The sequence below is a fragment of the Octodon degus genome, unplaced genomic scaffold, assembly GCF_000260255.1.
Source record: "Octodon degus isolate 3935 unplaced genomic scaffold, OctDeg1.0 scaffold00008, whole genome shotgun sequence".
NCBI lineage: Eukaryota > Metazoa > Chordata > Mammalia > Rodentia > Octodontidae > Octodon > Octodon degus.
The window spans coordinates 13,555,951-13,565,995 of NW_004524584.1; the positions used below are offsets into that span (position 1 = coordinate 13,555,951).

The window sequence follows — 10,045 nt, forward strand, 5'->3', positions numbered from 1 at the left end:
AAAAAAAAAAAAAAAAGCCTCCTATTTTGTAGATGTGGACCTTATTTCCTCTATAGCCGTGGTCCTCTCTTCCCCTTGCTTCATATTATTCCAGCTACTCTGGTTATCTTTTACCTCATCAAATGTTTTGTGCTTCAAGGCTTTTGTGACCATCTTTTTGTCTGGAGTTGCCCTCTTAATTGCCTCTGTGGCCCCATCTGCACACCCAACTCTTAATTGTAATTTCCATGAGAAACTATCTTCAGTTTAATGCTATTTCTGCCAGTGACAGCCTGTGTATATGACAGTGGACTCCCTAAGATCACAGTGGACCTGAAAACTTCCTTTTGTCTAATGACATTGTACTTAACATTGTGTTAGTAATATAAGATGCTGTACAGGACTATCCTCAGAGCAAAAGGCTATACCTTTTGCTTAGATGTATTATAGGTTAGACTGTGTAGGTTTGTTCATGTATACCCGCATGTTTAAATGGTGATACATTTCTTAGAATATGTCCATCCTTAAGTGACACCTAATTGTACTTATATAATTTTTTTTCACAGTATTTTTGTACTGGTTCACTTCATACAATTAGTACTTACTATGTGTCTTTACTCTTGATTATGATTTTATTCTTTGTTAAGACTGCCATGACAAAGTACAATACCATAGACAGTATGGTTTCAGTAAGAGAAATTGTCTTTCAATTCCGGAGGCTAAACATCCAAAATCAAGGTGTTGGCAAGGTTGGTTCCTTATAACGATCTGAGAGAAAGATCTGTGGTAGGCCTTTCTCCTTGACTATAGATAACCATTTTCTCCTAGTATCTCTTTTGATCATATTTCGGTCCAAATTTCTCCTTTTGATAGACATATCAGTCCATACTGTCTTGAGGCCCTCCCCCTGATGACTTTATTTTTTATATTTTATTATATTTGGTACGGGGTCTCACTACACAGTTCAGACTCAGTGATCCTCCTGTTTTCAGCTTCCACAACACTGGGATTACAGGTGTGCACCACCACATCTGGACTCGGTAGACTCAGTGGCCAACCCAGTGTGCCCTGGGGCCGGGCAAGCGCTGCATGTGGTGCTGGTGATCAAACCCCAGCCCTTGCACTTACCTAAGCAGGCACTTAGTCAGCTGAGCTATCTTGCTGGCCCTCTGATGACCTTGTTTTGGCTTGATTACCTCTGTAAGGACCCTGTTTCCATGATACCACCACATTCTGAGGTACTAGAGCTTAAGACTTGAACATACAAATTTTGAGAATACACAGCTCAACTTCATAACAGTGCTTTATAGCATTTTCTTACCTTATGAAGCTACAAGTTCTACAGTGGAGAGAATATTTCCATGTTGTTCACTGCTTGACAAAACAGTGTCTGCAAACAGGCTTGCATGTAGTTAGAGAGTCAATACGCTTTGACCAAGTGAATGAACAGAATGGCAGAGGCACCACAGGTTTTTATCAGAACCTTTAGCCTATAAAAAGTTATGGAGTAAGATGATCCAAACATTCTCTACATCTCTCACTATTCTAATTTACTTCTCTTCTGAAAAAATAAAAAGCGAGCTTAGATCTGTCTTCCAAGCTAAGGTGTTAGCCGTGCTTCAGCTATGTCATCTCTTCCACTCACATAGTTGTTTCTGCTTTGTTACTTTTTAAAAGAAAGCATGAGAATACAGTTGTTGAATATGTATATATCTATGCCAGGAGTTCCATTCATGTTATTTTAATAATCCTACAACACCTACGACACAAGTATTAACCAGTTTCATAAAGGAAGAAACCAGGACTCAAAACTGATAGGTGAATTACCCAGATATTCTTAAAAAGCAGAACTGAAAATTAAGCCAAGGTTTACCAGGTGCTCAGATCTAAGCTCCTTGCGGCATTATACTGTGTTTTGAATCTGAGCAAATAACATGGTGTTAGAAATCGCTTCGGGTGCAAACTTTAGTTTCAGGTTATAATTTTCAGAACAGCTTAGTTTTTAAAGTGGGCTACCATGGTAGTTTCCTGATCATAGATCAGTCCTTTACCTGGTTTCATATTCATGAATTCATCTTTTTAGTAAAGAAAAGAAACACTGATACCTGTCACTCTGCACTTTAGGTGCAAGCTGTCGATGGTGCACATTTGATCTGGAGATTGAATGGAAGTAAGTTTATTGAGTTACACATAGATTTCAGAAAGCCAGTGCTGTTGATAGACTTTCTTACCTAAAACTGCAAATTGCTCCAGAAAGCCACAGAATCTTTACCCGAAGCAGTTACTCTACTTGCTTCACTGCACTGACAAACAGTTTTGGGGGATTCTCATGATAGAATAGTTTTATACATTGTGACCCAAAACTCTAGTGAACATCCTAGGTCTCCTAAAATTTTGCTGGTAGCATTAGATTAATCTTGTCAAAAGGAAAGGCTTTTTTTTTTTTTTTTTCTATTTCCATCCCTCCTTTCTTTTCTTTTTCTTTTTTACTTTTCCTTCCCTTCCCTTCCCTTTCCTCATTTCCCCCTCCCCTCCCCTCTCTTCTCCTCTCCTTTTTTTTTCCTTCATCTCCCCTTTTCTTCCCTTTCTTTATTTTGTTTGTGTAAGGGATTGAACTCAGAGCCTCACACTTGCCAGGCAAGTGCTCTTACCTAAGACCAGCAAGTTCTCTTTAACAAAATTTAGCTTCTTTGTTAGGTCATTCATTAATTAGGTAAATCTTCACTGATCATCTACTATTTGCCCAGTAGTATTTTAGGTACTGAATATTTTACAATGAACAAGCTATAAACATCTACTTACTTATTGATCTTACTTTCTAGCAGCAGACAAAGAAACAGCTGATAACAACTGTAGGTGACAAATGGGATGAACAAAGTAAAATAGAATAATCTGATAGAAATTATGGGAAACCTTCCAGGTAGTTGGACAAAGGCTTTTCTTGAGGAGTTAACATTTGAGAAGAACTGGCTGAAAAACAGCCATTCAGAGAGGTAGAGAATAAGAGTATTCTAGATCAGAGTCAGAAGCCAGTGAGACTAAAGGTAATGATAGCTTTTTAATAGAGAATAAATTACAAGAGGCAGGAATTTGTAAGAAGACCTATCTTGAGGCTTTTCATTCAGGAAACGTTTATTGATCACACATTACTGGTTGCCAGACAATGTTCTGGGCATTAGGAATATAACATTAAGCAGTTTCTGCTGAGTGGAGCTGAGTGGAGCTTCCATTGTCGAAGAGAATAGATAAATAAGCATGTACAGTGGAGATTAGCAGATAGTGCTCAGAGCTGCCAAGGCGTAAGTGCATAAAGCATGGTGTGAGGTTCTTGTGCTAAAACAGGCCAGGGATATGGTCTAGTCAAGAGGGCAGCAGTATAGAAGTAAAAATAGGCATCTTAGAGGTAACTTTCTCTCTCTCTCTCTCTCTCTCTCTCTCTCTCTCTCTCTCTCTTTCTCTCTCTCTCTCTCTTTTGGTAGCCAGGATCAAACTCAGGACCTTGTGCTTACTAGGCAGGTACTTATCCCATCAGTGCTGACTTTCAAAGACTAATCTGTTGTACTCCCTAATATATTTTTTAGATTTTTTTTTTTTTTTTGGCAGTGGAATTACCAGGAACCAAACTCAGGACCTTGTACTTGCAGGCAGGTGCTTATGCTGCTGAGCTATCTCTCCAGCCCAGTACTTCCTCATATAGTATAAGCTTTATATAAGGACAACTGAAACAGGAATTGATGCCTACATTTTTTTTTTTTTTTTTTTTTTTTTTTTTTTTTTTAAGAAACAGGAAAAATGGTAGTACATTTACTGAGTTAGAGGCAACGAATGGATTGTGGAGGGCAAAGAGAATCAGAATTTTTTTTGCTTGTCTAGTTTAGGTTTCTATTTATTTATTGCATTGTGGGCTTTTGTTGGCTTTATTTTATATTCTTTTTCCTAGTTCTGGATTCCTATTGGATAGCCAAGTGAAAAAGACAATTAGACATAAATACTTGAATCTCCCTAACTAATAAAGAACATGTTGTGTTACAGATAATACTTAAAGCTGTAATAGAGGGAAGGTTACCTGGAAGAATAGTGCTAATAGGAAAAGGAACTGAAGGTTCTGCATCCCTGATTAGCAACATTGAGGTCAGCCATCCTCACTTCTCTAGGCCTCTTTATACTCTGAAAAATTATCAAGGACACTACAAACTTTGTTTTTGTTGGTCGTATCTATTGATATGTATCACATGAGAAATTAAAATTTCTGACCAAGATGCATTAACTGGAACCTGATTTATCCTTTTGCCTGAAACAAGAAAATAAATGGGTAATCAGGTAAAACAGCAATTTTGAAGTCTCTAGCTATTGGGCAACAAGAGACAGCCATCCCCAAGAGATAAGCGGAGATGCAATGAGTCTGACCGCAGAATTTCTAGCCCACGATGCTGGCAGGAGTTTCCAGACAGAATCTGGGGACTCTGGCTTAGAAGAAAAGAGCTGAGAGTCCAGAGAAATCCAAGGAGCTCAGGTTTGAAAGACACAGTACTAGGGCAGCTGGAGTAGCTCAGAGGACACTTGGGATCTGCAAAGCGTTCACCTTGAGTGCTCTTGCATCATACACGTTGTGGTCTAGGACCACAGTGAGCTGAAGTTAAAAATCAACAAACCCATGGAAAATTGCCAAATATTGGGAAATTAAATCATGTACTTCCAGATAACCTGTGGGCCAAAGAAGAAATTAAAACCAAGAAACCTCAAAAATATTTAACTCAGGGCCGGCCAAATAGCTCAGTGGATTAAAGCACGTGTAAGCAGGTGTAGGGGCCGGGGGTTTGATCCCCAGGCCTGCCATGCCGGCCCCGTCCCCAAGGTCTGCTGAGACAGCAGCATGGTGGCACATGTCTGTAACCCCAAGCTCTTGGGAGGCTGTAAACAGGTGGATCACTACGAGTCTGATCTAGTAGTGAGACCCTGAACACCCTGTAGACCCTTCCCAAAGTACAAAAAAAAAAAAAAAAAATTTTTTTTTTTGACTCATTCAGAAATAAATAATACTTTCATAAAAACTAATTGTTTTGGGGCCGGGGAGATGGCTCAGGGGAATAAGCGCTTCCCTGGCAAGCGCCAGGACCTGGGCTCAATCCCTGGTTCCACCAAAAAAAAAAACCAAAAAACTAATTGTTTCTCCCTCTAAAAAATAAAAATAAATGCAAATGTCTCCCTACTCTTAACCCACATGGAGCAACAATTTACTTTTCTGTTTAAAAAAAATAATAATAATAATGGCCATTTAGACTTTGGAAAACAACATAGGTCAATAATCCCTGAGAGATAGGAGAAAGAAAAAAGATAAAGTCTACAATTGGAGCAGCAATTTTCAGGCCTATGAGGAGGAAACCCAAACAAGCTGATAATATCCCTGGGTTGACACAGAAATCAGAGTTCTTGGTGGCCATGGTCTCAAGAATGCATGCAGGAGAGTACCAGGAAAGAGGGATCTATGGAGTGAAGATGGCCCGAAAGATCTGTAGAGTCCTTGTAAATCTTTGGCTGTCTGGCAGTCTGCACACAAATGAAAGAAAATGACTTGAGATCAGGAAAAGAGGTTCTTGAAAGGAGTAGGCAGAGCAGTTTCTAGAGGTAACACAGGATATGGAATAGTTTGAATTATTGCCAGCCAGAGTACAAAAACTGTAAGGGCTCTCCAAGAGTATGCCTAAGTAACAGAGCTGAATTACCTTAGACCCAGTTAATACGCAGTTTAGGCTTTATGCAGACTACACATGTTGTGTTCTCTTCTGTATCTTCTTTGAGCCCAAGTCTTTCTTTTCTTTTGGGCGGAACCAGGGATTAAACTCAAGCCCTTGCACTTGCCAGGCAAGCACTTATTCTACTGAGCCATCTCCCCGGCCTGTCTTCTGTATCTTCTTTGTTTTAAAACGTGAAAACCATTCTTACCTAGATGGCCATAACAAATAGGGCCTGGGTTTGATTTGACCAGTGGGCTATTTGCTGACACCTACTGTAATTTTCCCTAATAAAATGTGTTTCATTTAAAAGATTGTATTAGATGCCTTTCTTCCTTTCTTTTTTTTTTTTTTTTTTTTTTTTTTTTTTTTTTTTGCGGTACTAGGGATTAAATACAGAACTTTATGCTTGCCACTGAGCTATCTCCCTGGCCCCATACATGCATTTCATTTTAAAGAGATTTCATACTACAACTGAACAGAAAGTATAGAGAATTTCTGTATTCCCTTTGTTCTTCTGCATGCATAACTTCAAATTGGTAGCAGTCAGTGTTTTACTAGAAAAAAATGCTATAACACAAAATATACAAATGTATAAGAATGTACAAGGTTAGCTTACAGTGACCACCCACAGAGTTGGATAAGGAAATGTGCAGAGGCTGTGTCCTCACACTAGAGACCAAGAGTCCTGTGCAAGTCCATTTCAGGGACAAATGGGTCTGCCATAGAAGGCTGAAGAGTCTGTGCCAGAAGCCTGCGAGATCTGCCCTGGAAGCCAGGACACAATGTCCAAGGTGAAGGCGAAGACCGGAGCTCCTCCCAAGAACCAGAAGGACAAGCTGCCCTAGAGGGGGTCTTCCACTCCCTAAGGTGTGGAGTGGCTGAGCTCATTTACCTAAGCTTCTCTTAACTGAACTTCTAAAGTTGACAGTCAGTCATCATGGTCCACCCCTGTCGGCTGGGCAACCAGACACCTTTCTTTAAACCCGTCTCCAGGTACAAAGACAAGCTCATAATTATGTCTAACATATGATAATTATCCTGCATACAAATGGAAATGCACCTCAGAATAGAAAAGTTTTCTTGAATAATGCTTACTCTTAGCATTTCATAACTTGAACATTATGCCATCAGTTTAATCCTTAAGAACCAGTATTGTCTATCAATGTTGTATTGCATTAGAACCATAGCAGGAGAGAACTACGACAATTACAGTCCTCATTTCTGTAGCTAAGCACAGTGTCATAAATGGTATTTATAACTTCTGCTACCCATTCTGTTTTCCCTTGGCTTTCAGCAGGCACCTCACCAGGTCTTGGTTCTTTTCCTGGGGAGTGACCCATACCTTCATTCCTGAAGGCTCTGGACCATTTTTCATTCTCCCTCGATTAGGTTGTTTATTCCCATTGATAGAGAACGCAGTAACACTGGCCTTCGAGGATTCTTTAGGTACCCTTAGGGATCTCCTGCATTCCAAGTATATCCTTTCTTTCATCCATTGTGGAATAGTAATCCGATTTCCTTTGATAGTCTGGATCAGTCACCCCTGACAACACTGTGACTCCCTTTTTATTTATTTATGGGGTTGGCTTGTTGGTTTGTTTGTTTGTTTTCTGCAAAGCTTTATTCCAGAGGCTCAGTCCTTAGCAGCTGCCTTCCTCATGGCAGCCAGCACATTGCTCAGCTTTTCATGCTCCCTCTTGGCACAGATGTGCAGCTCCACCCTTCTCTTGATGAACTTGAGGGCGTGTTTGTCCTTAGAAACCTTGAGCAGCTTCATGGTGCACCATTCGTAGGGGACAAAGCCGCACACCTCCCTGATCATGTCCCACACGAACTTGGTGTGTTTGCTGAGGCGTCTGTGACCGTGGCTGTGCCTCAGTTTGCTCACATTCTTAGGCACCTTGTGGGCCTTGTTGAGGCCCACAGCCATGGGATAGCAGAAGGCCATGGCTACTGTTCTTCAGAGGTTGCTATGGTTTTTTGTTGGTGTTCTATGTTCTGTGGTTTGGAAATGTCCATCAGTGTCACAGAGAGTAGTTCACTGCCCTAGAATTCTTTGTGCTGGCTTATCATTCCTCCCTCCTGTAACCCCTGGCAACTGCCAGTTTTTTCATATCCGAAGTTCTTACCTTTCCAGAATGTCATATAGTTGGAGTCATACAGTATAAAACCTTTTCAGATGGGTTTCTGCCACTTAATAATACACCTTTAAGGTTTCTCTGCATCTGTCTAGGGTTTGTTAGCTTGTTTTTTCTTGTCTTAGTGTTTTTAACTTAATTATTTATTTGTTTATTTATTTATTTGGTACAGGTCTCATTGCACAGCTTGGACTCATAGTGATCCTCCTGTCTCAGCCTCCCCAGTGCTGAGATTACAGGCATTTTCCACCACATCTGGCTTCTGTGGCTGGCACAGCACAGCTGGCATAGCATGTGATACTGGGCATTGAATGCAGGTCCTTGTGCTTGCTGAGCAAACACTTAGTCTGCAGTGCTATCTCCCCGACCAGCTCATTTCTTTTTATACTGAATAGTATTGCACCATTTAAGTGTCTGAATAGTAATCCATTCACCTGCTAAAGGATATCTGATTATGTCCATACTTTGGCTGTGATAGTTAAAGCTGCTGTGAATCATTATGTCAGGGTTCTGTGTGAGTAGATATTTTTAATTCGTTTAGTATGATACTAGAGAACATTAGGTGGTATAATATCCCTAGTTTTATAAAAACAAAACAAAACAACCTACTGAATTATCTTCCAAAGTAGCAGTGACTGTTTTGTACTCCCATTAACAGTGAGTTTGGCTGTTCTACGTCCTCACCAACATTTGATGTTATTGGTGCTTTGGACTTTGTAGGTATGTAGCAGTGTTGAATTGACTCATTTTCTGTTGCTAAGGATTAAACCCAGGGCATGCTACCACAGTGTACGCATTTCCATCCCCTTTAAAAATTTTTATCTCAAGAGTCTTGGTCAGTTGCCCACACTGGCCTTGAACTTGTGAGCCTCCTTCCTCACCCTTCTGAGTAGCTGGGATGGCAAGTATGCACCATCATACCTGGCTCATTGTTTTAGTTTGCAATTTCCTAATGACTATGATGCTGAGCTTCCCTTAATGTGTTTGTTTGCCTCTTGGATATTGTCTCTGGGGAGGTGTCTCAATCTTTTGTCTTATTTTAAAATTGAGTTTTTCAAACCCTTATCTCACAGGAAGTATTACCAAGAATCAACAACTAAGATCTCATCTTATTAAAAAGCTTTTGCACAGCAAAAGTAATCTCCAACACAGTAAAGGGACAACTTACAGAGTGGGAAAAAATTTGCCAGTTGTTTCTCAGACAAAGGAGTAATCTCTACAATAGATAAAGAACTCAAAACAACATACACTCCTAATTTAAAGACTCAGTCCAAAAATGGGCATCTAAAATGAATACACATTTCTCAGATGAAGTAGTACAAACAACAAATAAATACATCAAAAAATGTTGAACATCCCTGGTCATTGCATCTTAAAGCAATGCTGAGATTCTATCTTACCCCAGAAAGAATGACTATTATCAAAAAAAAAAAAAAAAAAAAAAACAAAAAAAAAAAAAACAGCAATAACAAATGCTGGTAGGGCTGTGGGGAAAAAGGAACCCTTCTACACTGTTAGTGGGAATGCAGATTGATGCAACCACTATGAAAATCAGTGTGGAGATTCATCAAAACACTAAAATTAGAAGTTCTACCTGACCCAGTTATTGCCCTTCTGGATGTCTTCCCCAAAGAACTAAAAGCATAGAGAAAAATATGCACATTTATATTTGTAGTGGCACAGTTTATAGTAGCTAAATCTTGGGAACAGCTCAAATGCCCATCAGCTGCTGAATGGATAAAAATATATGAGTTTTAAATACAGTGGAGTACTACTCTGTCATAAAGAAGGTTAGGTTTGAGCCATTTCTAGGTCCATGGATGCACCTTGAGACTATTTAGTGAAATAAATTGAATATTCACATGTGTGAATATCACATTGTTTCTCTGGTGTGAGAAGCCAAAAGTATAAGTAAGGATCAAAATATATGATAGGTATTGTGAAATAGGAAGAAAATGTTCACATGGGAAGGGGAACTGGGAGGAGGAAACAAAAAAGGAAGAGAAAAGAAAAAAACTAGAAAAGGAAAAAGTAGAAACAAGGCTTTTGGAAACAAGCAAAGAAGAGGGATTGAAGGGATAAGAGGAGTGGGAGAATTGGCCAAGCAATGGCCGTGACTCATCCACATGGCTGCACTGATAAAGGTTCTACAATCTGAGGTACAGGATCTCAGGACAAATCCTGAGGGCATTT

At 39.7% G+C, this 10,045-nt stretch overlaps 1 protein-coding gene across 3 annotated transcripts in view; it reads left to right on the plus strand.

The window, feature by feature from the left end:
* Rad18 (RAD18, E3 ubiquitin protein ligase) overlaps nt 1–10,045 on the plus strand; it is a 153,883-nt gene that overhangs the window by 89,032 nt on the left and 54,806 nt on the right. The window lies entirely within an intron of this gene.